Consider the following 27,723-nt stretch of genomic DNA (forward strand, 5'->3'; position numbering starts at 1 on the left):
ATATATATATATATATATATTTATTTATATGTAATATATATACATATATATATATATGAAGAGTGTGACCTTGCACTGCAAAAACAATGGTGTTAAATCCAACACCATGGGTGTTGATTTTAACACTTTCCCGGTATCTATATCGGAAAACACCGGTTGGTGTTATTTAACACCAAGTTCTGGAATTAAACAATTCAATCCTACTCTTGGTGTTGCAATTCAATTCTGATTTTGGTGTTAAAAAAGAGTCCAACACCAATCTTTAGTGTTGCAATTTAATTCTGTTTTTGGTGTTAAAAAAAATCCAACACCAATGTTTGGTGTTGCAATTTAATTCTGTTTTTGGTGTAAAAAACAAGATTCCAACACCAATTTTTGGTGTTGCAATTCAATTCTATTTGTGGTATTAAAAAGAAAAAGATTCCAACACCAATCTTTGGTGTTGCAATTCAATTCTATTTTTGGTGTTAAAAAGAAAAAAAAAAAGAAAGATTCCAACACCAATCTTTGGTGTTGCAATTCAATTCTATTTTCGGTGATAAAATTTAACACCATTATCTTAACAACAGTGATATGCAGAATTCAACCCCAAATTGTTGTTAAAACAAAAACCAACGATTTAGCACCAACAATTCAATCCAACTCACTCTATCAATGCATTAGAATCAAACACAGAAATTCATTACACATTACACATAGAGAAGGGAAAAGGAACAAATCAAATTATCTTGACAAACAAAACTTGGTTCTTGTTTATTCAAGAAACTGGAAAAAGGAATTATCATGATGAACAATACACAACTTACACCTAAAGAATACAACTTGTATTCTACATCTGGATCAAGAGAAGAAAATGTTAAAATGTACAAAGTTTTGCCCAATTTGGGAGCCACCCTGTATACTAAAGTAGTTAAAGGCAAAAAAATATGCATGTGGGTATTTCTATTTATATGGGTACCAAAGTATGACCTCAAATTGGTTAATACGTAATGAAACTAAGCTGTTTTGTACTGTGTTATACCTAAGATAAAAGCCAATAATCATTACACTCACAAACACTCGCATATTTCTTTGGTAACATGTTCATTCACAATTAGCCCCTAAATGTTCCATGTGTAACATGAACATGACATCACATGATATCACACAATTACTCCTGGTACCCATATGAAAAGAAATACCCATGTAGGTACTTGGTTGTCTTGAGTCTCTTTCTCATTTTTTTTCCTCAACCAAGTTAACAAAAAGCTATTTGTACATCAAAACATGCATTTTCCTTTCTCTTTTTCCTCCAGGAAATAAGCAACAACAAATCAATCTGTGCATTTCCAAATCCTTGACTTTCATGCACATGCATCATAAATTTGCTTTTCCCGAAAGAAAAAAAGATGGAAAATATTACATATATTACATTACAAAAATATTATAGAATTTTTCAGTGCACACTTGGTCAGATGTTCAAAAGGAAAAATGTACCAAAAATTAGCATTCTTTAAGATTAAATTAATGATCGGCGGCCAAGATCTGGGGGGGGGGGGGGGGGCTACAGATAAATATAGCCCGGGCTACATAGGGTTAACAAGAGTCCACAATATCTTATTGATTGAAGTTATTTTTGAACATTTTGTTACCATTTACCAAAACCATACATAACATCGGCTCTACAGGTCTAAATTACTTGAAAAGAACATGCCTTGGTGCCACGTACTTCCTCGAGTCTGTGTTTGACAAGTTTGTCATTAAATCTAGTGGTTTGTAGTCAACAAGTTCCTTTTGATTCTTGACAACATGACCACGTGGAAAACTTATTTCTACTGTAAAGGCATGATAGTGTGAATTATAATGCAATGTATCTAGCAAGAGAAGTACAAAAAAAAAAAAATGTCATTGTTGTGTACAATGATATGCTCTATTTGACCAAACAGTGGAAGCTCATCGACATCATGGCAGACCAAAAGAGACAACTGATAATGTGTACCATACACTTTAACCCAATTGGCATCAAAGACTTCAGAAGAGAGTTCCTCTACTTGGAGTTTCTCTTGCACAGTCTGTCTAATATTTTCATCTAAATCTGACAATAAAAGTGAAGTACCTGGCCCAACCTCGAGACACTCCAAATGATGGTTTGACTGAAGATGGAACGTTAGTGCTGTCTGATGTTTCTTTGCAAGTGATTTACATATGTTTTTGTAATTACGTACAGATTCTGCAACACGGCCAAAATAGTGATGTTTCGCTTCGTACCGCATACACCATACATGTATGAGTGGCCCAACTTCTCTCAAACATGTAGCATAATGCACCATGAAATGATGCTTTGGCAACAACCTATTGGCAGGAAATGTTTTTTGAAAGTGTGTGTGATGTTCTTCAGTGAGAACAGACAACTGGGCTATCAAGCCTGCTGTTAATTGGGGAGCAAAAACAATATCCATACAATCTAGTAATCTTAGCAGCAGTTCCCAGTAGACGTTTCCTTCTTCAATGTCATGAGCTATGATGAATGGAAGATTTCTTATCAAGCACCAAGCCTGCATTGCCTTTTGACCCACATCATTGCCAGCTGTTCTCAGTTTAATGTAGGATGGTTTGTTCTTGTTATCTGTACGGTTTAAGCAATGGCTGGCAACTCTCTGATTCAGTTCATCATGGGTCAAGAGTGGTGGTTGCCTTTCATAGATGAAATATTCTAGTACAAGTTTCAGCTCATACTGAACTATGCCTTCCAACAGATCATGCATTATATCAAGTGAAAAATTTGTCAAGATATGAAAGTAAATACAATCATTCAATACAGTTTTTTGTTTAACTCCAAACACATGTGACAGTGTAGTTTGAGCTTCAGCTTCTTGTAAATGTTGCTCATAAGTCTGCATGGTGCGCATTTCCATTAACACCTCTTTTAATGTGTTCTGCGCCTCTTCCTTGCTTGTCACACACAATCGACAGTAATAATTAGCAGAAAAGCTCTGTACAAAACCAAACAGGGCATTTGCACCTAGATTATCAGCACTAATTTGAGTAATGGTTCCCCTCTTCACAATGCCATTAGGAAGAGTAATGCCAACTGTTGACAGAATGTTAATGTCTTTCACAATATGCTTGAGAATAGCATTAAATCCATATTTTTTGGCATCTTCAGCATACCACAGAGCTACAAGATTGATATTGGAAAGAATAGAATTATACTTTGGTGGCAGATTTTTCAAAATGAAATAAAAGGCACCTAACTTGTGAATTTTTGTTTTTGAACCGATGGGGTTTACAGTTTCAAAGTCATCATAAAAATAGTGAATTTGTAGGGCATTTTCATCTTCATGGAAAAGAGGGATTTTCTCAAATTGTGCACCATCACAGTAATCTCTCATTACACCATCAGTGCTCCTATGGTCATGAGTAGCAAAATGCAATTTATCTTCATTGCTCAAAAGTTGCTTTAAAGATTCTAAAATGGGTATATAAACAAAGGTATCTTCAATAGCAATCTGTTCATACTGCTTACTTCTTTTATTTAGACGACTTTCATACCGGATGCCTAACTTTATTTCTTGTGGTTCAACAAGTCCAAGTGTTGCACAATATTTCATCCGCTTATATTCTGAGTTCAAATTTTCAAATGGCTTTTCAAGCATAGCAAAATGCGTCTGTATTTCTCTATAAGCTTCGGACTCAATGGGCAGTTTATGTTTCAAGAAAGTAGCCTTAACTGCCGCTGATGCACTTTTTACTACATCACCTACAATCAAACTGGTTGATTCCACGATGTCATTTACAACTTTTCCAGAGTTTGCACTGTTTGCTGAAAATTTTGAAATTACTTTTGCACACTGCCTATTCAAATCTTCAGCGGATAAAATGTCATCTTCTGCATTTATATCCTGATCTTGATCACTGTCGTCGTTATCATTACTGTTTCCTGCAAAGCTCTCTTCGAATGATTCACCAGCTTTCTCATTTTCAGTAAACTGTTCTTGATTATCTGGCAAACCAGATTTAAGGTGAGTCTGCAAATGCCCTCGAAATCCACGAAAAGAATAAAATGTTCTTGCACAAGCTCCCTGTCCACAGATTAACACCTCTTTTCCTCCTTCACTTAGTCCATGACTTAATCTTAAATGTTGCACCAACTTTGGTATTGCAAAATTTCTCTTGCATTTGAAGCAAATCATGGTGTGAATAATTTGGATCTTAGTTCACGCACTCTCGGTGATTCGCAGGAAACTCCAACATCAATCTCGAAAACAGCTGTCTGGATGAAGGTCCAGAACTGATGAAGAGACTGGCAGTAATGCAAGCCAAAGACAAAGTGCGTCTTGAAGAGTTCATCTACTGCTCCTTCCACCGTACGGGCACCACATGGAATGGCCTTGTGATCGACAATGAGCAAGTCACTGCTGATACAGGCCTTAGAATTTCCAATTCCAAGAAGGAACGGTTGGCTCTGGGTCTGTTTGGTGCCATCCAGAAAATCTTGAATGCTCCCTCCACTCTGTGTTTGAAACAAATTACATGTACTAGTAAACGATGAAACTAGCAGTTACCCTTTTCCCACTTGTTAATTCTATCAAAACTCTATCTTTATCATCACTGTTACCATCATCATACATACATACATATATAGTGGGGGGATCTGGATGTTTTGTGGAAAATGTCTGCAATGTGCAAAGTAGCACAACGTTTTCTGACTTTTTTCTCAATTTAAGAGGCCTGATTAGACTAAAGGCCACCGCATTCGATATGACTTTCTGTCACACAACTCAGCGACTTAAGATCTGAAATAAAACAGAATAATACGCACTGTTTATTTCATATGTGACCCTGCACCTCAAAACAAACAAAAAGTCGCCAGACATTAATTTTTAGTTAAGACCATATTCTGAAAGAGCAGAATTTAAGCTTTAAAATGATGTATGATTCAAATCAAATGGACTCTCCTAACATATCTAAATATTGGAAAGAAAGCACAAACTCAGGAGAAGTGTGAATTGAGAAAAGAGGCTCTGAAGTACAGTGTCTATTCAAGTGCTTAATCTTTACCAAACCGTGCTGGCTGTGCGATGAATGGGACAAAAAACGGGAAGTAAACCGCCAGAGTAACAACAATGAAGGGATTATCAGATTAAACTGAAATTAAGCATGCCTCATTAACACATTCTGTCCACAATTAACGCCAACTTTAAAAGCAGTAGCACTATCCTTTCAAAAGTTATTAGAGTTGAAAGTGAGGAGTGTGGACAAGGTTTCTCAGAAATGAAAAAGGGATTCTAAAAACACACCTAATCACACTACTCTACCAAAAATGTTGGAGATAAACTGCTAAAAAAAAACACACACTTTCCTGCCCGTTTTATGATACCAAATTTTAGCATAATGTAAAAGAAGACCCGCTCTTTCAGAAAATATGAAAAAGTCAAGTTCGGCTAGGTTGACCCATTTCACTTATTTTCAGTCCTCACGAAAAATCAGGGTGTGCGACTTTATGTTCGTTTTGAGGTGCACGGTCACATATGATAGTCGGCAAGTTGTGCGACCAAAGATTTGTATGATATGCAGTGGCCTTCAGGCTGCATGTTGCAGACTATCAAGGCTTGGCTGCAAGTGATGCTCCATCATAACTCTTGAGCAAATAGGAAAAGTGCATAAATCACAGGGCTTGTACATGATGGTGACATCCATGTGCAGCGTAGTCTCCCCTATAACTTGTATCTCGCTCAATTCACTTTATGGTTAATGAACTGAACAGAGATATACACTGTAGCTACATTCTTCAACCAGGACTTTGCACAGAAAATTTTATAAACGTATAGAGGTAGGCTGTAGAGGCCTGGTAAAAAATGCAAGTATTTTCAAAGCAGGTTTTAAGTATCTGATTGAGAAGAGTCTTTCTAATATGGTTGAGTCATTTCAACTCACACAAAAGGAGACACTGTGAAAATAAGGATTTTAAAATTTCCTTCACAATTATTTTCTTGCTGCAAATTTGTAATCAATTTCCAATATCGAGGCAAAAAGTACTGACCTTTTGTTTATTGATATAACTCTACATTTAGGGCTGTGAAAATGTCACGCTGAAACATATTCCTAGTAGGATTGAAGTATGGCAACCCTGTTTGCAGTAGGTCCATCTCGTTCTAGCGCATTGTCACTCCTAATAATCTTAGGATAGGTTCAGTTTTTGAACAGGCCCAAAGTTCTTGAGCACCCTCTTAGTCCAAGCCAGTCTAAGCACATTCATGAAATTCTTAGATAGACCATTGCTACATCTACTCCCTGTGTACACACATTTAGTCAGTTTTCGCAACATTTTCTAGAATGCAGTGAGAACATGCAAGGTGTGACGAGGGTACTAATAACATTATTTATTTATAGTCCACTTTTATACTGAAAAGCTACATACCTTCTGAAACTGAATAATCCTTGAGATTGCTGAGGAAATGGATACTTTTGCTGAGGCAGCTTTAGACCTCCCTTGGCTTGCAGGAGGCAACAGGCACAAGAGGAGGAGGATGGAAGATGTACCAGAATTCCATCCTGTATTTCAAAATGCAAAATAATAAAATCAAGCAAGCTTTCTAGTAGATCATGGTGAAAAAGTAGGAGAAAAAAAATAGGAGCTAAATTTCAGTAAAAGTAGGAGAAAAGTAGGACATGCACTTTTTTGTGAGTTTTCCATCAATACTCACCTTGTGCTGAAGAGTCAAATTCACTGTGAACACCTGAAATGATTGCTCACTGAGTTACTACAGTTGCATGTAAAATCATTTACCCCCCCCCCCCCCCCCCCCCCCCCCCCATTTGGACACTCTGGCAAAACAATTAGTAACAATACACATGCAGATTATTCCTAAATCTTACAAGTGCATGGTGAGCAGATACTTTATTACAATCACATGTATCAGATTAGTAGTCATTGATTGTCTATAATTAAAAACCTTGATCATTCATGCATGAAGAGATGGTCCAGTGAGTAATTTGTGGTCATTTTAGGAACTTGCTGTGATCATTGAAATGTAACTTGTAATGCTCTGAATGATCACAGCTTAATTGTTCCCTTTTTGTAAAAGATTAAAATATTTTTTTTTCCTTTAATAAATATACAATTCTTGTACTTCCATGGGCTCTGTTCATTTTGACATGAATTAAACTTTGAGTTATCAATCTCATTGGTAATTTGTGTACAAACTCACTGAAGGCAACTTTTACTCAACATTCATTTAAAGGGGAGTTTCAGTAGTTGTCTAGAGGGCGCTAGGGCAATATAATTATTTTGAGATTTGAATGGGAAAACTCTTAGGAAAACTGACACAGAATAATCCAAGGAGGGGGCACAACAGGAGTTGTCATAAACAACTTTCATTCTTTACTTATAAAGGTATCTACACACAAAACAACTTGACTGATCTTCTTGTGGATCTGGAGAAGAAGATGTTTGAAATTTTGAGAATTTTGCACCCTGGGGGCCCTCCCCCTGGGCCCCCATGGGGCTACAGTTATCATTTGAACAACTCTACCCAACAGAATGATTCTCTGCAAGTTTGACTAAAAGCCGACCATTCGTTCTGCAGAAGAAGATGAAAATATAAAAGTTTACAGATGACGCACACCGCACAACGGACAAGGGACGGCAGACAAAAACGGATGGCAACAGCTCACTTGAACCTTCGGCTAAGGTGAGCTAAAAATGATGCACATGGCCTCGCATCATTTGATCTTTTGACCCCTAGATGACCTTTCACCTCATCATCCTCATCAACTCACATCTGGTAATACCCAAGGATTATTTGTTCCAAGTTTGAACAAAATTGATGCAGAAATAGAGAAATGAGAGCAAGTTCAACAAAAGCCTTTAACATTTTTCTAACACAGCAACAGGAAAAGCGATTACTATGTCAATCTCTGCCAGAACTTTGTTCAGGTGAGACAAAAAGGAGGGGGGGGGGGGGGCACTGAGTGAGGGAGTGAAGGGACAAAGCAGGGGGAGTGTGTGGGAAGGGGTTCTGCCATCAGAATAGCAGAAATCAAGCCAAGTGTATAATAATATGGACGACGTCCAAAGCAGTCGTCCAATGTCGAGTAATTGAAAACCGTGCCAATATGGACAGTATTCAAAATGTTGTCTACAAATAATCAAGGGCAAAGGTCAAAGGTCAAGGTCAAAGCTTGAGGTCACAGATCATTGCCACGTCCGTAGGTATACATATACCAAGTTTGAAGTTGTTTCTCCAAACCTTTCTTGAGATATTACGTGAAAGAGCCATTTTCATGTTTAATCAAGGTCAAAGGTCAAGGTCAAAGCTTGATGTCACAGATCATTGCCACGTCCATAGGTATACATATACCAAGATTGAAGTTGTTTCTCCAAACCTTTCTTGAGATATTACGAGAAAGAGCTATTTTCATGTTTAATCAAGGTCAAAGGTCAAGGTCAAAGGTTGAGGTCAAAGATCATTGTCACCTCCATAGGTATACATATACCAAGTTTGAAGTTGTTTGCCCAAACCGTTCTTGAGATATTGCGAGAAAGATCTATTTTCATTTGTTTTATATAACCCATGTGACATTGAATTACCTTTGATCTTTGCCTTTAAGCTCAACCTCAACACAAAAATGAGCTTAATATCAGGAAAGTCCTAAAGGATACCGATACCAAATATGAACTTGTTTGGTTAACTCGGAGCCAAGATATAGATCGATGAAAAAGTGGATACCAAATTGTTGACAGACAGACGGAGAGACAGACGGACAAATATGACGGCATAAGGTCTTTCCTTTGGACGACTTAAAAATGTTAAAAGTTAAAGTTAGATGGGTAAAATGCAGGGGAAGGTTTGGAAGGGACTGCCCCATCTAAGGGTAGGGAAAATTTAGCAATTGGCATCTTAGAAATAAACTTTTTCTGATGCACATTTAAGTGAGTACAATATACTTTCAGAGTATTGGAAATTGTTTTTTGTAAAAAAAAAATCCTATGGAGTGAAATAACTAGATGAGGGGATGATCAGGGAGGGAGTCCCCTCTCAGGGTGGGGAAAATTTTGTATGGCTACTCGAAAATAAGCTTCCTGGCCCACATTTGTGTTGTGTTTATGTGGGAGTGTGATTATGCTCCATGAAAAATTGACCATCACTAGAATGTTTAATGATAAGGTTGGTTTAATTTTAACTTCTGATGACACTTCAGACTCTGTATGAAATTAGAGGGTGCATTCCAGGGAATGTGCAAAAATACCTTCTTTGTTCTGGTCAGAACTGTCAAAAGATGACAGGAGCTCCATGACTGTCAAGTTTCCATTCTGCTTCAGAAGTTGTCGAGCAAGTGCCACAACCCTGGGCTTCAATTCAGGCCACTTGGTCAGGAAACGTGAGTGATTCTCAGGAAACATCTTTCGAAAATCTTCTTCAATCTGCCGGAATATATTTTAAGGAAAAGGGGAGAGGGAGAGAGGAAAAAAAATCAACAGCTATCCATAATTTCACAGCAGGAATATTCAAGTCCAGGCCTGATTCTGATTTTAGGGCAAGTAAGACACTGCAGTCTAAAAAGCAGACTCCATTGTTACAACACAACTTTCTATTCTAGAAAAGGCATAACATTTTTTAAGACCACCTCGTTTGGAAAGAGGCACCATCACAACAGGAGAATCACAGTCCATGTACTTGCCCACGTACCTGCCAGTCTTGAGGAAATTTATGAAATTTCTGTACACATAAAGTTTAATTCGACACAGAGAGTGTAGCTGTTATTGTAATGCCCCAAATCATAGTCACTCTTGCATTACAAAACTTGACAAAGTTGCACATTTCATTTATTTTACGACATTGATAAGTTTGGGAATTCAAGTTGATTTGGCAAATTTAGTATTCCATCTTGATTACATAGGGAAGAAGTACATGTATCTTATTTAAACAGGTTTCTGCTATATGTTACTGTACAGTATATACATTACATGCTAAACCTATGTAAAAGCCATTGGCATTGTATTAAGATGCCCACTCACTAACCAAGCTTACATTGTCCATTGTATTGAGAAGTGCCATGCACGAAGAAGTGTTCACACTTTTAATATTCATTGGGTCAAGTCTAGCCAGAGTTACAATCAAGGTGCTACAAAGGAGTTCATTAGATTTTAAGTACCTTGTTTAGTGTTTACTTCAACCTAATTGCTGGGCAATGTAAAAGTGGAGCAGTACCCTCCAGCTGAGAGGTGTTTTATATGAACAATAATGATTATGATAGTAATGTCTTAATTCTTTGAATGCCTATGTTTTATCAATGGCTTATAAATAAAATATTTTGTGTGCTAGCCATGTTAGATTGCCCATGGGCCCGATAGTGTTAAAAGACAGGTAAAATATTTTGAAATACATACCAAACCAGGAACAGTTTCAAAACAAGGAAACTGTTCCAAGATGTCTGATGCAGTGCGTCCCTCCTTGACCATATGTTGTCTGACAGGGAAAGTAGACTGCATCTTTTCTACAACCAGGCTAGAATCACGTGCGAATGTCGGGCAGTGTTGTAGCCAGTTGAGGTCCTCATCATAGCTGCAGCCTGCAGCAGGTTGTTGGGTATACCTTCTCGGACCTTCCCCGGACCACCATCTGTCCTTGACGGCTTGGGTATGGATGCTTTCTCATCTGTTGTGCGGTTCACATTCTTTATTCTAGCAGCCAGGAACCCTGTATTACTTCGTGCATCAAAAAAAGCTTCCTAGAGTGAAAGGAAAAGTACAACATTCATTGAAAAGTAGATATAATCTGAGATGAATACCCTCATCTTACTTAGAATTCAGAAAGAACTAGAAATGTCGCTATGGCGACTGATGCCTCCGACATAATGCATGATTCTCCCAATAGGCGTATAGTACAATGTCTTCACAATGTGTGATCCATGACAGTTTCACGTAACTGGCAAAATATTGAAATGACAGGTTTGTCAGAAATGTCTTGAACTGGGTTTGCTTTAATTTTCTAAGAGTGTAGGTACACATATTTGGGGAATTGAGAATTTTTACTTGAATTCTGACAGACCTTTTTATAAGTTTATGCATTGAGTGATTTCCAAGGTATGAAGAAAGAGTGTAATGACGGTACAAAATGTTTTTTTTTTTTTTTTTGGGGGGGGGGGCATTGAAACCTGGCCTTTGACCCTTAACCTTTGACCTTTGACCTTCCGGCTGGAAATTTCCAAGAGAATCTCCATTAGGTAATGCATGTAATAAGTTTTGAAACTAATAATGCAAGCATTGCATATACTAGTATATGAGGGAAATAGTAAAATTGTGAGGAGTTGACCTTGACCTTTGACCCCTGACTATTGACCCATGACCCCTAAATTCCCTAGATAATCCCTGCCAGTCAGTACATGCGTATGTACCAAGTTCCACGAAGATACATTGAACCATTTGCCAGAAAAGTGATATTGCAACATTTTCACCTAACCTTCGACCTTTTGACCTTTGACCTTATGACGTGAAACTCTCTCTGGAGAATTTTTACGCAGTAGTACATGTCCACACCAAGTTTCATGAAAATACCTTTGGGCATTGCATAGATATGGGGGAAATTGCAACATTTATTGCATTTGACCTTGACCTTTTGACCTTTGACCTCTTGCCAATGTCACTAAAATCATATCAACTAATTGTCCCATCATACATCATCCTTGGACCAAGTTTGGTGAAAGCTGCTTCATCCAGTTTTGAGTTATCACGTAAACAGATAAATTTAAGGATTTGACCTTGATCTTTGACCTTTGACCTCTGTCCGATTTCACTGAAAAACTAATGAAGTAATTGTCCCATCATACATCATCCTCCAACAAAGTTTGGTGAAATTCACTCCATCCAGTCTTGAGTTATCGCGTAAACGGATACAATTTCATGATTTGACCTTGACCTTTGACCTTTGACCTTTAGCCGATTTCACCCAAAATCTAATCAAATAATTGCCCCATCATACTTCATACTTGGACTAAGTTTGGTAAAATTCCAGTAAATATTACTCAAGTTATCGCGTAAACGAAAGCGGACGGACGGACGTACGGACGTACGGACGTACGGACGTACGGACGTACGGACGTACGGACGGACGGACGGACAACCCGAAAACATAATGCCTCCGGCACCACTTCGTGGCGGAGGCATAAAAATAGTCTGTTAATCCTTTTACGTGAATGTTTCTGAAGTTTTATTAATTCACTGGCCCTTAGAACTTTTTCAGTGAACTAGGGAACATGTGCATCAAAATTCAAGTGTTAACCCTAAAATAGCAGTTCTTTATTAACTCTTAATATGCCAGGCCCAAAACCCCTAACGTGCCAGAGGTTTTTACCTAACGCCAGAACGTGTCGAAACTGGACTGACAATGAAATTTAAAACCGCCATATCTCTGAAACTATTGACTGTTTTGAATTGAGTTCTACACAACATATATCAAGAAATGTTTGCTCTTTCGTGTCATTCAGTCAGTTTGCGACAATATCTATCTGAATCTGAAATATTGCAGAAATATTTGATACATCAAAAAAAATATTAGAAATTTTTGTGTAGTATGGAAAAAAAGAGTCAGTCGTGTTTTTTCTTCAATGGAACGCTCCCCTGACTCTGTGAGAAAGTTTTAGAGCAACATCTCCTCTTTCAAATGATAACAAAATTGCCTTCTAGAATTGTATGATTCCAAAGATACTAGCAGTTTATTTTGTCTTAGCAATTTCTCTTTCTGCTTCAGTAATTCATTCCCAAATCTGAGTCCTTTAGTCCCAGATCCTGTATTTGAAACTAAAGTTATTGTCCCGGGCCCTGGAATAATGTCTTTTGTCCACCTGAGAAGGAAGAACCTGCTAATCCTCCTTTTGTCTACACGGACAGCGGGCGGGCGTACTCTATTGAAATCGGCAGGCCTTTGTCCGCACGCAATTTCTGTGCTAGCGTGGGGACAATTAGTGAAGTTCACCAAAACAAAAGAATGAAAGACTTGACCGACGAACGAAAGCTGACCCTCTTTGAGGGACAAAATCAAAGCAGCTTCCCGCAGGACAGCGTCCAAGCGGAACAATGCGAGTGGAACCGCATAGACAATACACGCAGAGTCAATAGCATACACACGCGTGGTTTACCTATGAGACTTTTGATCCATACACATCTCGAAGAGGGTGCGCTCGCTGCGGATTTTCCCGAAGTGAAAAAAATACATCTAGCTGAAAGATCGTGTATTTACTAAAAATTTTCCAATGTAAGCATGCTCATATTTTTAGTGGAAACGATGGCTATGCTAATCAGCTACCAGTACATATCATTGGCAGTTGCTTGGTGTAAAACATTGCGGTACCGCAAGAACTGAAATGATCAATGCTTTTCTCGCTGTTCTTAGTCGCCAATCGGCGACCATGGCACGTCAGGACTAAGGTCGCCGTTCGGCGACCATGGCACGTTAAGAGTTAAGACCCATATCCAGAGAGCTGCCAACTAATATTCCTCAATAACATCATTAGAGAGCTCCAAATTAATTAATTTGGAGAATTCTGTAATCCATCATTTTAACCCCACACCCTGCCCTTTGGAGATCCCTTGATTAGCATGATGTCACTATCCCGATGAACATAACATTACAATCAACACACGCAATTCAAAAGGCACTGTCACTGAGTATCACTATCACTCGAGTACGTAGGCCAGTAAAGACTCCCCTCCCGGCCGGTCTGGCAATGCCTTGCACGTTACGAAGCAAGCGTAGTCGATGAGTGCATGTACTCTGTGCATGCTGGACGTACGTGCGTGTGAGTGAGCCGAGAGTGAACAAAGGAAACAGAGAGAAAGGAAGAGAGAAGTTCGGGAATCGTGAGAACAGCAATTATAGATCAGACGAACATTGCTGTGATCAGGCAGCTCACCAAATGAGCTCGCTAATCACGGGACGGTCCCGGGGCTAGGACAGTACACAGAGAAGCTGGGTTGTCAATTTCAGGTATCTTGGGAACGGTCATCACGGAAGCCGACCAGAACAGATGGTGATTTTTGTGTATCAGAGCCCACAAAAGGAGGCGGTCAAAGCAGCACATCCCAGTACTATAATCTACACAAGTGCTCTCGCCCCCCCCCCCCCCCCCCCCATGCATTCATAAAAAGGGCCATGGCTTTGTATTGGTAAGAGTACCGGTAAACTTCGACTAGACTACGAGTATAGACTAACGTCTCGGTAAGTCGTCATTTTGAACAGACCTCGGGTAATAGAATGACTATATCATGGGTGCCAATAGCTTAACTCGTTATAGTTGTATAGTACGAATAAGACCGAGTCTAGAGCTAGGCCAGCTACGTAAGTAACGGTTCGAAAGAGCTAGCACCGCACTCCGGACGCTAGCACCTAGCGCCCGGTTTCTGTATAAATTACTAGATGGCGTCTAGTCTGTCGCACGCACTCTAGCTGCAGCTCCACATGCTCCACATGCATTAGCAGTATTGTACAGTCGACTCATGACAAACACCTGAAAAACAGGTACCGTACACTTACTCAGTTCAAAGAATCCTACGATGTCTTCTGGTTTTAGTGGCAGCAACTTTCTAATTCGGCGATCTCCAGAATAAAATCTTTACACTTATCGGCATGATTGTGCTGTCTAACTGCTGATTAATGAGGATATTATTGAGTCGAATTTTCATTACCCGCGGCCCGAAGGCGAAGAAAACCTCATCGATAAAAAATGGCCTTGATAATGCATACTATACACATAACATATGCATGCACCACCGCGCACACACAGCTAGCTAGCTAGCTAGCTATAAATGCCGGCCAGCAGCGCGATCCGAGAGCGCAGAGCGAGGTCACATGACAACTTTCGTCCAATGATTTTGCTCGAATTCTCTGACTTATGCGCATGTGCAATTTCAACACCAATTAATGACACCAAAACTCTAACATCAACCTGTAATTGAATATTTCGACACCAGTTGGTGTGATTCTTTCTGAACGGGACCTAAAATCAACACCAAGAGTGTTGATATTTTTCGATTCTGTGCTGGTGTTAGATATTTAACACCCTAGTTTTTGCAGTGTACCTACTGCCAGAAATGACGCGAGCGATAAGTGTTTTATGTCACGACGAATACCGTGCGTCGTTCACTGTCAAGACAAGGTGATACATGAGTGGTTGATGCGTGTTAGGGTGGTATACGATGGGGGACTACGATGGGGGACATTACGAGGACAGATGGTCAGCAATTATTTACGCTAGTAATATTAAGTAAAAAGCAGAGGACGGACGAACAACAAATCCCCTACTCCGAGAATATATATTTGGAATGCAATGAGTGTTAGGATCGATGAGAACCGAGTTGTAACAAGTAATGTTCGTTTAAAATCGTTTACACGAATTTCTCGCCAATTTGGAAGAATCAAAAGGCTGGTATAGAGACAAATTAGCCAAGGACGACCTGGGACCAGGCATAATTAATTTGTTTCTCTTATTGTTTCTTTTTGCGTGCCCTAAAACTAAAATAAAATAGAAATGATTAAGTTCGTGACGTTTAGTCAAAGAATGGACGAACAACCGATTAAAGATTCTGTGTTCCAAGGGTATGCGTGATTCGGAACGTGATAAAGAAAAAAACACCGTTTTCGGTGCTCTATAGATTTTTGCATGTTCCTCAGCAATGAGAAGCGCGAAACTAGGGAGAAAAATGTGTGGTATAATCTTGTTGCGTCTGAAGGTGGGGGATACGATGGGGGATATGACGAAGACAGGTGGTTTGCCGTTGAAATGTCTAAACCTCCGCCAGGATTCCACTCTTCTTCTGGTATGGGAGAGTACATTGTTATCTCACATAACGATGGGAAGATGGATGCTTCAGTTGTACGACCAGATAGGTATTCAGGTGTTGTTCTTTAATTCTCCAAGTGTCCTCTCATTTTTAGCTCACCTGAGCCTAAGGCTCAAGTGAGCTATTGCGATCGCCCTTCGTCCGGTGTCCGTCGTGCGTCGTCCGTCGTCCGTCGTCCGTAAACGTTTTACATTTTCATCTTCTTCTTGGAAACCCCAAGACCGATTTTCATCAAACTTGGCAGGTAGCATCCCTAGGGGGTTAGGAACTCAATTTGTTAAAATGGGCACCATACCCCACCCAGGGGGCCCCCAGGGGGGCCCAATACCCCCAAAATTAAGGAATCTCTAAAAATCTTCTTCTCTAAAACCAGAAGTGATAGAGCTAAGTTAATACTATGAGTTAGTACATTGATGACTGTAGTTTCGAGTTTGTACATGGCAGAATCAGGGGTGCCCCCCTTGGGACCCAGGGGAGGGGGGTGGGGAGGGGTCCTAATGGGGCCTAAATTGTACATTTTCATCTTCTTCTTGAGAACCCCATGACCCATTTTTACCAAACTTGGCAGGTAGCATCCCTAGGAGGTTAGGATCTCAATTTGTTAAAATGGGCACCATGCCCCATCAAGGGGGCCCCCAGGGGGGCCTAACCCACCCCCCCCCCAAAAAAAAATGAAGGAATGTTTAAGAATCTTCTCTAGAATCGGAAGTGATAGAGCTATTAAAGATAATACTATGAGTGAGTACATTAATGACTGTAGTTTCAAGTTTGTTCATAGCAGATCCAGGGGTGCCCCTCTTGGGGTGGGGGGGGGGGGGTGGGTGGGGTTGGGAAGGTCCAAATGGGGCCTGAATTGTACATTTTCATATTCTTCTTGAGAACCCCATGACCCATTTTCACCAAACTTGGCAGGTAGCATCCCTAGGGGGTCAGGATCTCAATTTATCAAACTGGGCACCATGCCCCACCCAGAGGGCCCCAGGGGGCCCCAATCCCCCCAAATTAAGGAATCTTAAAAAGTATGGGCCCATATTGTACATTTTCATCTTCTCCTTGAGAATGCCTGGTCAAACTTTAGTAGAGCTGTGAATAATTTAGATTAGTGACTGCGTGAAAGGTGAACTTGCGATACTCAGGTGAGCGCTAGACCCGCGGGTCTCTTGTTAAAAGATGCAACATGAATTGCCAAATTTAGTGCAACTGAATGCATCTTCTTTATTCCTACCTTTAATTCTGTTTGCGGCTTGATGCCAAGGAAGCTGATAGTAGCACTGTAGTTACTGGTGTCTTCCGTGCAGCTCCTAATAAAGATACTATGACATTTTCCACGCCATCCGCCTCAGAATCTTTTACTGCTGGCTGCATCATCATGGCTTCTTTTCTTGCCTCTTTCAAGACCTAGTAGCTTTCAGTAGTAGAAATATGAAGGGAAAAGGTATACCAGAATCTTCGGAAGTTTTGGAGTAACTAAATAATTTTCAAAAAAAGAAAAGTCTATGGATGAAGAAACCTTGGTAGTTCACAAGGTTTTTTTTGTCTTTAATGGGACCAATGGTAAAATGGTAATGTCGATTTCATTGACTTTAAATTCGTATTTCTCACATCTTGGTTCTTTTCCTTTATAAAGTTGAAGACGAAACAAGAGTTTTTTTTTGTTTTTGTTTTTGTTTTTGGTCAGTTCACTAATTATTGCATCTTGATTCCTCTCCCGTGTAGTAGTTCTGATGGGGACAATTTCATGAGTACGTCTTCACTGCTTTACCAGGATGTACTTCATTGGACCAGGTGCAAATTATGGATGGTGGGGATGGAGGGGATGTTGACTGAAGGAACTCCACGAGCACATCGTTTGATTTTATAGCCAGTACCTGAAAGGAATTAATATTAAATACAATTCATCGACAAAATGCCTTGTTTATCATATCTGAAAAAGTTGTAAATCATGCTTTCACTAGATATGAATCTATACTGTAGAATGATGCAGCTATTTCTTACTTATATTTGCACTTTTTGTTCCATCTGCCCTAATCAAATTATAAAACCCCTGTGACACAAAATCTATGGGGGCCATACATTTTAGTTAGTGCTTCACAATTGTAGGGCCTATATAGATTTCGTTTTTACAAGATTCCGCTGTACATAAAGGCTTGAAACAGTAGGTGCAACTGATCAAATTTACTTCTGATTCTCAAATCCTTACTTCAAGCCCTGCTGTGCAGTATACAAGTTATATGCGACACGGTGTTTATTTGAAATGAAATTATCAATGTTCCAACCTTTCCAATGTACATGTATTTCTTCTTTGTGCTCACCAACCTGATAGCAACAAAGTCTTCAGGGTTGAAACTGTCAATGACAAACAGAAAAAAACAAACACATTTTTAATTTTAGGGAGTTCTGACTGCAGGTGCCCAAGAAATATCATTATTTCATGGTTAACATATAAAAACAGGTAAGCATTGTTTTTGGTTAACATCTAACTGATATTGCTTCTTCAACACAGTGATATCACTGAATGAGTAGATGACATAATGGCTCTACTAAAAAGTGTATTCATTCAAGAACTTCAAAAGATTTTTGTGATTTGCATGACAACAAAATCATAAACCTGTAATTTAACTTGGCCATCGTTCCATCATAACATGAGCCAAAAATAAGGAAGCATGCAATGATTTTGCAAAAAAAAAAAAAAAAAAATTCCATACCTGGTATCCTGCTTGGAACAGGTATTATCCATAGGCATCAGCTTCTCACTCTATGTCTCTTCTTCTGAGGTATCTTGTGTGAATATGGTGGTTTTGCCTGTTCTAACATCCTTGCATACATAGGGGTCAACATACATTGTATGCAGCGTTGACACACTCTCCATCGTTCTGTAAACATGGATCATAGAAGCATGATAGTTTGCGCACTGCAATGATGTTTGGCTCAATGGAGACAGCACTATGAAAAAGTCTTGTATTGTCAACAGTTTTGGTTGCCTGGCGATCCCTGGCTCTGTCTCTATCGGACACCAAAAATGCCGTACGCTGGAAATGGTAACACTTGTTTTCATTTGCTTCTGTTGGAGCCGGTCGGGTGCAGCGCTCTTTTACATACAAGTAAAGATCATGTGCATTGGCTATGATGGCATTTCCAGTCATTACAGCATATGTGGCATGGTGTTTGACGACTCCACTTTCCCCATCACTGGGACCTTTCCCGTGGCTTGAGCCAAAATACTCATGTTGGAAATGCACGCCATAGTCCTGTTTGCCATTATGAGACATCCATGAAAGGGCCTCTTGACTTATACTGGTTGGCACATCCATCTGAGAATCTAGCAATTCTTTTGAAATCAGTCTTCTCCTTCAGGTGATTAATGCACTCTAAGAAAAAAAAATCACTAAAAATTGAGTAAAACAGCCACATAGTCGGAATTGAGTAAAATTTTAACCACTCCTATTTCAGTAAAAAATTTGGTCATAATATTTGAGCTCCTCTTTTACCCAATGAAGAGTAAAATTTGTTTTGCTTTATTTTTTACCATGTGTTCATTTTGATCGGGGTTATGTGTAAATTTGATTTTAATCCCAGATGACTATTCTGATTTGTAACCATCTTTGGCCATGTGTCCATTTTGATCGGGGTTATGTGTAAGTTCAAATTTGCTCCCAATTGACCATTCTGTAGAACACGAGGAAAGTGTAAATTGTTTTTCACTTTTGTGGCAAAACAATTTTGGTCGGCCTGCTTACGTATTTGCAATGTACAATTCATTAAGTACCTATAATATACATGACATAACAAACACGTGAAATGTGACTTGCACATTCTCATGGTACATTTGAAGTTAACAAGGCAAGCTAGCAAGTGCATGCTACAGACCAAAATAGTTTGCGACATTAAACCCAAATAAGTAACACATGACGAAAAATATATCGTTATTGCCTTTATTGTGAAGGTAAACAAATATTTTTTTTCAGCTGAACTATTCATCTTCTTAGAAATAAAACATATAATAAACATACACGAAAAGCTGGTAGTATTTTGTACTTTAAACTACATGAAATGAGGAAAACAACAACATGGAATTGAGTTGTTACTTACAAATTCTTTTTCTCTGTAACATTGGGATAAACTTGCAACTTCTTTTTCTCTGGAGCATTGGATTAGACTGTGCTTACATGCAGAGCATGTAACATGCATGCAGAACTTTACATGGTGATTCTTGGGCACCTGCTTCCACCCCGTAAACCATAGTGTCCAAGATCACCCACATGGCTCGAGCCTGTGCTGGATACTCCAGATCAAAGATCTGAAATATCTTATAGCAGAGGTCAACAGCAGATACGAGGCTCTTTCTCTCAAACTCTTGGCTCTCCAGAATGACGAAGCACTGGATTGGCTGGCAGACATCGTTCCCTACAGCCAGGACGAAAGGCTGGTTCCTCCCATGGTCTTTTCGGGAGGCCTCGAGATTGGTTCCTTCCTGCAAATAAATATAAAAAAGTACATCTTATCTTATGATTCACAAAGTGTGAAAAACGAAGTTTGCAGTTTCTTCCACTATACCGGAAAGAAATAGTTTCGATCCAAAAAAAAAAAAAAAAAAAAAAAAAAAAAAAAAAAACCTGAAAGAAACGACTACCATCAATAGTGATTTGAAACATTTCATTCCCGTGGTGATATTTTAAATTGATTGATTTCAGTCAATATTGCTTTAGGTTAAAAGTCTGCAACACATCACACAAATCGTTGTGATTAATACTCCATGCATTTTCCTTCCCCTGTTGGACTTTTGAGTAATCCTATAATAAACTATAATATAGTTTAATATCAGGGCCAGCGAGTTCTGGTACGGGTAAAATTCAAATGGTTACATTTCTTACCATTATAAGCGATTCAAAGTTCACAGGCCAGGAACCTGTTACGTAAAACTTGACATCAGTAATACCTGAAATATAACTTTGACAAATAAGCTCTCAGGCAAACAGATGTACACATTGTAGTAGCATATAACAGTGCTCCTGAAATAATATTGCCTATTGATTTACAAGCGACAGAAAAGTATATACCTCATCAAAGCATGATTCCAAATTAATGAAATGAACACCATATACGTATTTTTTTTCAGTGTCTCTTTTGGTCACGCTCAGTTCATTGTCCAAAAGGAGGCAATAATTGTGTCATGTGTTGTAAATCAGATTTCCTTTCTATATCATCCTGTGGCAAAAGTCGAACAGTCCACGCATAAAAGTGATACAGAATGCGGACGGCAATTTTTCTCTACAAAGTTTAATCCAAAATCATGATTATATTATATAAAGTGGTCATTATTAACCGGGTTTCTTTTTACACTTTAATTAACTAAAGGCACGAACTTGGCCGGATTAATAAAGACCAAAAAAAGGGAACGCTTCTTTGGTAACTATCATTATTCAAAGGGTCGTTCAGATTCCCCAGCTGTATCGTAGCCACGTAACTGCTAATCCGATAGCGAGGATGAGCTCGGCGTTTTGGTCGCCGTTAGTAGGTCCTGAAGGATGGACGACGCCCGGCAGACATTGTCCCGTTGTCCTCCGAGAACCCCAAACAGATGATTTATTCCATTTTTGAGGTCATTTTGAATATGCTGGGCGTACTCGCGGGCATCGTCTCCTTCGGCGTCGACCTTCTCCTCAAGCCTGGCGACCGCTTGCGAGAGGCTGGCAATATCGCAAAAAAGCGATGCGATGTCCGCTGTAAGTGTTTGCTCTATTGCTGATATGGCCCGGATGATGCGGTCCGTTCTTAGCACAATACTTCAAAGGTTGTTTTGTTGAGTCGGAAATTCTCTCTGGGGTATATGTGATTCGGAACCTGATAAAGATAAAAAACACCGTTTTCGGTGCTATATAAGTTTTTGCATGTTCCTCAGCAATGAGAAGCACGAAAATAGAGAGAAAAATGAGTGGTATATCTTGCTGTGTCTGAAGGTGGAATACGATGGGGGATATGACGAAGACAGCTTGTTTGCCGCTGAAATGTGTAAACCTCCGATTGGATTCCACTCTTTCTTCTGGTATGGAAGAGTACATTGTTATCTCACATAACAATGGAAAGATGGATGCTTCAGTTGTACGACCAGTTAGGTGTCCAGGTGTTGTGTTTTTATTCCCCAAGTGTCCACTCATTTTTAAAAGATGCAAGATGATTTGCCAAATTTAGTACAGCTGAATGCATCTTCTTCTTTCCTACCTTTGATTCTGTTTGCGGCTTGATGCCAAGGAAGCTGATAGTAGCACTGTAGTTACTGGTGTCTTTCGTGCAGCTCAAGATAAAGATATTATGGCCTTTTCCACGCCATCCGCCACAGAATATTTTACTGCTGGCTGAGAACCCCAAACAGATGATTTATTCCATTTGTTAGGTCATTTTGAATATGCTGGGCGTACTCGCGGGCATCGTCTCCTTCGGCGTCGACCTTCTTCTCAAGCCTGGCGACCGCTTGCGAGAGGCTGGCAATATCGCAAGAAAAAAAAAAAAGTGATGCGATGTCCGCTTTAAGTGTTTGCTCTATTGCTGATATGGCCCGGATGATGCGGTCCGTTTTAGCATGGACCTACGTCGGTCCATGGTTTCAGAGAGGGGAGTTTTAGGCCGGGTCTCACCGTCTTCGTCAAGAGTGCAGTATTATTGATTTCCAATCTTGTGCTGAATCATCTTAACTTTAGTTACTGCACAGCAGAGTACCACCCCGTGCGGTTGTAGTAACCGGCTCGGTACTCTTCGGGTCCTGTGATGGGAATATGATGTTCATCGATTGACCCCCTACTTTAGGAAATCCCATTTGTTTGCAGCCCTCACAATTAGTGACTTGTAGTCCCTCGCCTATCGGGAATGATATGCATCACTTAAGTAATCCATTTAAGATGACCTTACAATTTGCATGAACAATAATGCAGACAGATCATTTTGCTACACCAAATAAATATTCAATTACCCGGTAATCACAGTTTGTATAGATCATAGTAACGTGATTGCCACATGCTTCTACATGGACACAGTCTCCCTCGAGTTTGTAGTTGATTTCTCAGTGACAGGCTCAAATTCTTTGAACAATAATTCGAAGGTTGGTTTGTTGACCCGGAAATTCTCTCTGAAGTATTGAACTGTAAATTCTTTATACACCACTACCTACTGCCAGAAATGACGCGAGCGATAAAGCATAAGTGCTTTATGTTACGACACATACCGTACGTCGTTCATTGTGAAGACAGGGTGATACATGAGTGGTATATCTAGATGCGTGTTAGGGTGGTATACGATGGGGGATATGACGAGGACAGGTGGTTTGCCGTTGAAGTGCCTAAACTTCATCCTGGATTCCACTCTTCTGGTATGGAAGAGTACACTGTTATCTTACATAACGATGGAAAGATGGATGCTTCAGTTGTACGACCAGTTAGGTGTCCAGGTGTTGTGCTTTTATTCTCCAAGTGTCCACTCATTTTTAAATGATGCAAGATGATTTGCCAAATTTAGTACGGCTGAATGCATCTTCGTCTTTCCTACCTTTGATTCTGTTTGGGGCTTGATGCCAAGGAAGCTGATAGTAGCACTGTAGTTACTGGTGTCTTCCGTGCAGCTCTTAATAAAGATACTATGGCCCTTTTCATGCCATCCGCCACAGAATCATTTACGGCTGGCTGCATGGCTTCTTTTCTTGCCTCCTTCATGACCTTGTTCACACCCTTTCCGTAGCGCCTACTGCCTCCCTTACTGCGTTGCTTATGGCGTCGCGTCAGCTACCTTACGCTGACAAGTGTGACCGTACCTGTAAGTTCTTTGGAACTGAATTAACATTATCGACCTTAGAAAGACTACCAGGAATCGTGTATTTCACAATTTCTTTGTTTTTCAAGTTGATGGTTGTGTTAGGAGTGTATATAGAATGCCGAAAAAAAAGAGCGCCCCCTTCCTCAGCTCTGGCTGCATTTACCGCTGCATTTAGGTTTCCTGGCTGCATGCGCAGCACATGCGCCTGAATTGGGTTTTTCAATCCCTGTATGAAATATTGCATCTTCTGATCTGCGTTGTTTAGATGAACTTCGCGACATAGCTTGTGTAGTCGGTTGAGATAGTTTCAACCTCCTCTCCATTTCCTTGTTTGATGGTGTTCAGTTCCATTCTTATCTGAAATTTTCGGGTGGACGATAAATGAAACTTTGCCAAAAACTGCTCCTTCAAGTGGTCATATCGTTCTTCATCATTCTGTCCGTCGAGATCATCTTTAACTTCAGCTAACCACCTTGCTGCATTGCCTTGTAAACTCTTAAGGGCTGCTAATTTCTTCTTCGGTGTCCACTCAACAAACTCTGTATATCTTTCGAACCCATCAATCCGTTCATCCATCTTATTGTTTCTTTTTGTGTGCCTTAAAACTAGAATAAAATAGAAATAATTAAGTTCGTGACGTCATGTCAAAGAATGGACGAACAACCAAACGTTCTGTGTTCCAAGGGTATACATGATTCGGAACGTGGTAAAGATAAAAAACGGTAAAATTTTCGGTGCTCTATAAGTTTTTGCATGTTCCTCAGCAATGAGAAGTACGAAAATAGAGAGAAAAATGAGTGGTATATCTTGCTGCGTCTGAAGGTGGTACAGTATACGATGGGGGATATGACGAGGACAGGTGGTTTGCCGTTGAAACGTCTAAACCTCCGCATGGATTCCACTCTTCTTCTGGTATGGAAGAGTACATTATTATCTCTTTAGATATGTATTATCTACCGACTTATTTCATTCTTGCTTTACTTTTAAAGATAATAATAGAAGTTTTGGTACCTCAAAAGTTTCCCCGAATTTCCTTGTCTTAGTTTGTGTTTCAGGTTAAAGTACCTTTTGAGGTACCAAAACTTTATATTATCTTTAATTGAAATGCCTATTTTTTTTTCTTTAAGAAGGCACCTTTTGTCATGTTGTTGCTATAGCAACGAAAAGGAAATGAAATGGACATAGTGGGAAAAAAGCTGATTGTCATCATAGTAGTTAGTCATCAATATTCCACTCGATCTTGTTAATTGTCTTGCTTTTTCATGAAAATATCAGTTTTCTTGTAAAACAGCTGTTAACATGGCAACCATCCTTGCTAAAAGGTAACCATGGCATTATAAGAATTGTGATTTTTTATTTTATTAAAGAGATATTTCTATTGACTCATTATGTTGTTTACAGCTTGTTTTTATGATGTTTAATAAAGAATACATGTTCTTTTAACGAAAATAATCCGTTGCCATGGCAACAGCTGAAGACGTTGGTTAGAAAAATGGCAACAGGTGGATTCGTGTTCAGCACCCCCAAAATAGTGGAAATAGCACAAAAAATCAAAATCTACAGAAATTTTTAAGAACACCCCAATATTGTGACAACTCGCCGTCTACTATACGCTGGAAATGGTAACACTTGTCTTCATTTGCTTCTGTTGGAGCCGTTCGGGTGCAGCGCTCTTTTACATACAAGTAAAGATCATGTGCATTGGCTATGATGACATTTCCAGCCATTACAGCAGATGTGGCATGGCGTTTGACGACTCCACTTTCCCCATCGCTGGGACCTTTTCCGTGGCGTGAGCCAAAATACTCATGTTGGAAATGCACGCCATAGTCCTGTTTGCTATTATGAGACATCCATGAAAGGGCCTCTTGACTTATACTGGTTGGCACATCCATATGAGAATCTAACAATTCTTTTGGAATCAGTGTTCTCCTTCAGGTGACTCTAAGAAAAAAATCACTAAAAATTGAGTAAAACGGCCATATGGTCAGAATTGAGTAAAGTTTTAACCACTCCTACATTGTATGTGAGTAAAAGTTTGGTCATATTCGAGCTCTTCTTTTACCCAATGAAGAGTAAAATTTGTTTTGCTTTATCATTGAGTAATTTTATTTTTACTCATTTTTGACCATGTGTCCATTTTGATCGGGGTTATGTGTAAGTTCAGTTTTACTCCCAAATGACCATTCTGTAGAACGCGAGGAAAGTGTAAATTGTTTTTTACTTTTGTGGCAAAACAATTTTGGTCGGCCTGCTTACGTATTTGCAATATGTACAATGCATTTTAAAAGTACAGTATGATATGTGACCGTGCACCTCAAAACGAACATAAAGTCGCACACACTGATTTTGCGTGAGGACTGAAAATAAGTGAAATGGGTCAACCTAGCCAAACTTGACTTTTTCATATTTTCTGAAAGAGAGGGTCTCCTTTTACATTATGCTAAAATTTGGTGTCATAAAACGGGCGGGAAAGTGTGTTTTTTAGCAGTTTATCTCGAACATTTTTGGTAGAATAGTGTGATTAGGTGTGTCTTTAGAATCCCTTTTTTATTTCTGAAAAACCTTGTCCACACTCTTCACTTTCAACTCTAATAACTTTTGAAAGGATAGTGCTACTGCTTTGAAAGTTGGCATAGATTATGGACAGAATGTGTTAATGAGGCATGCTCAATTTCAGTTTAATAGAATAGACACTGTTCTTCAGAGCCTCTTTTCTCAGTTCACACTTTCCTGAGTTTGTGCTTTCTTTCCAACATTTAGATAGGTTAGGAGAGTCCATCTGATTTGAGTTATACATCATTTTAAAGCTTAAAGTCTGGTCTTTTAGAATATGGTCTTAACTAAAAATTCACGTCTGGCGATTTTTTGTTTGTTTTGAGGTGCAGGGTCACATATACATGACATAAGAAACACGTGAAATGTGACTTGCACATTCTCATGGTACATTTGAAGTTAACAAGGCAAGCTAGCAAGTGGACGCTACAGACCAAAATAGTTTGCGACATAAAACCCAAAAAAGTAACACATGACGAAAAATATATCATCATTACTTTTATAGTGAGGGTAATAAATTTTTTTTTTTTGAGCTGAACTATTCATCTTCTTAGAAATAAAACATATATAACAAACATACACGAAAAGCTGGTAGTATGTTGTACTTTGAAGTACATGAAATAAGGAAAATAACAACATGGAATTGAATCTTCTTTTTCTCTGTAACATTGGAATAAACTTGCAACTTCTTTTTCTCTGGAACATTGGATTAGACTGTGCTTACATGCAGAACTTTACATGGTGATTCTTGGGCACCTGCTTCCACCCCGTAAACTACAGTGTCCAAGATCACCCACATGGCTCGAGCCTGTGCTGGATACTCCAGATCAAAGATCTTATAGCAGAGGTCAACAGCAGATATGAGGCTCTTTCTCTCAAATGCCGTTTTAGGGCGATCCTCCTCGTCGATGTCGGTCTGCCAATAACCCGATTGCAAATCTAAGATGGAGAAAATGTTGGCACCGCTCAAGCAGTCAAGGCAGTCTTCGATTCGCGGAAGAGGATATGCATCCTTTTTTGTCACCTCATTAAGTTTGCGGTCATTGACGCGTGGCTTAGTCGTTCCGTCGCGTTTTTAAACATAGACCCGAGGACTCGACCAGGGACTCGGTGACTCGCGGATGATGCCCGCCTTGAGTCTGGTCTCTATGATTTTTATCCTCGTCGACGAAGGCTCGAGGGGGACGTCGAGGTCGCTACTTTATAGGCACTGCATCTCCAGTATCAATTGAATGTTGGTTTATCGAGGTCCGCCCGAGGTCGATGGGCGAAGAGGTAAAAGTTATACTCCCATCAGTCCCATGCAGCCCTTTGATTGTTGGAGTAGGGAAGATTCATTATATTTTGCTCCTGGTATAATCGAAGTGGGCAATTTCTCCCGAAATGCCCGTTTTTCCCACACTCGTAGCAATGCGTGGGACGACCCTGTGGTCGACCACGCTGTACTCCCTGCCTGTATCGCGGTCCTTGCTCTCCCTGCTGCTGGAGTTGCTTTTTAATAACCTGGGAAAGTTCATTTATCTTGTCGTCCATGCTTGACAGCAGCC

The 27,723-nt window shown here is 39.6% G+C and overlaps 1 pseudogene; it reads right to left on the bottom strand.

The window, feature by feature from the left end:
• Positions 1 to 3,513: 3,513 nt before the first annotated feature.
• Positions 3,514 to 27,693, bottom strand: LOC139715538 (uncharacterized; annotated as a pseudogene).
• Between the last annotated feature and the right edge of the window lie 30 nt (positions 27,694 to 27,723).

This window comes from Diadema antillarum, unplaced genomic scaffold, assembly GCF_040938485.1.
Source record: "Diadema antillarum isolate AM-2024a unplaced genomic scaffold, OU_Dant_1.0 scf00000050, whole genome shotgun sequence".
In the NCBI taxonomy this organism is placed as follows: domain Eukaryota; kingdom Metazoa; phylum Echinodermata; class Echinoidea; order Diadematoida; family Diadematidae; genus Diadema; species Diadema antillarum.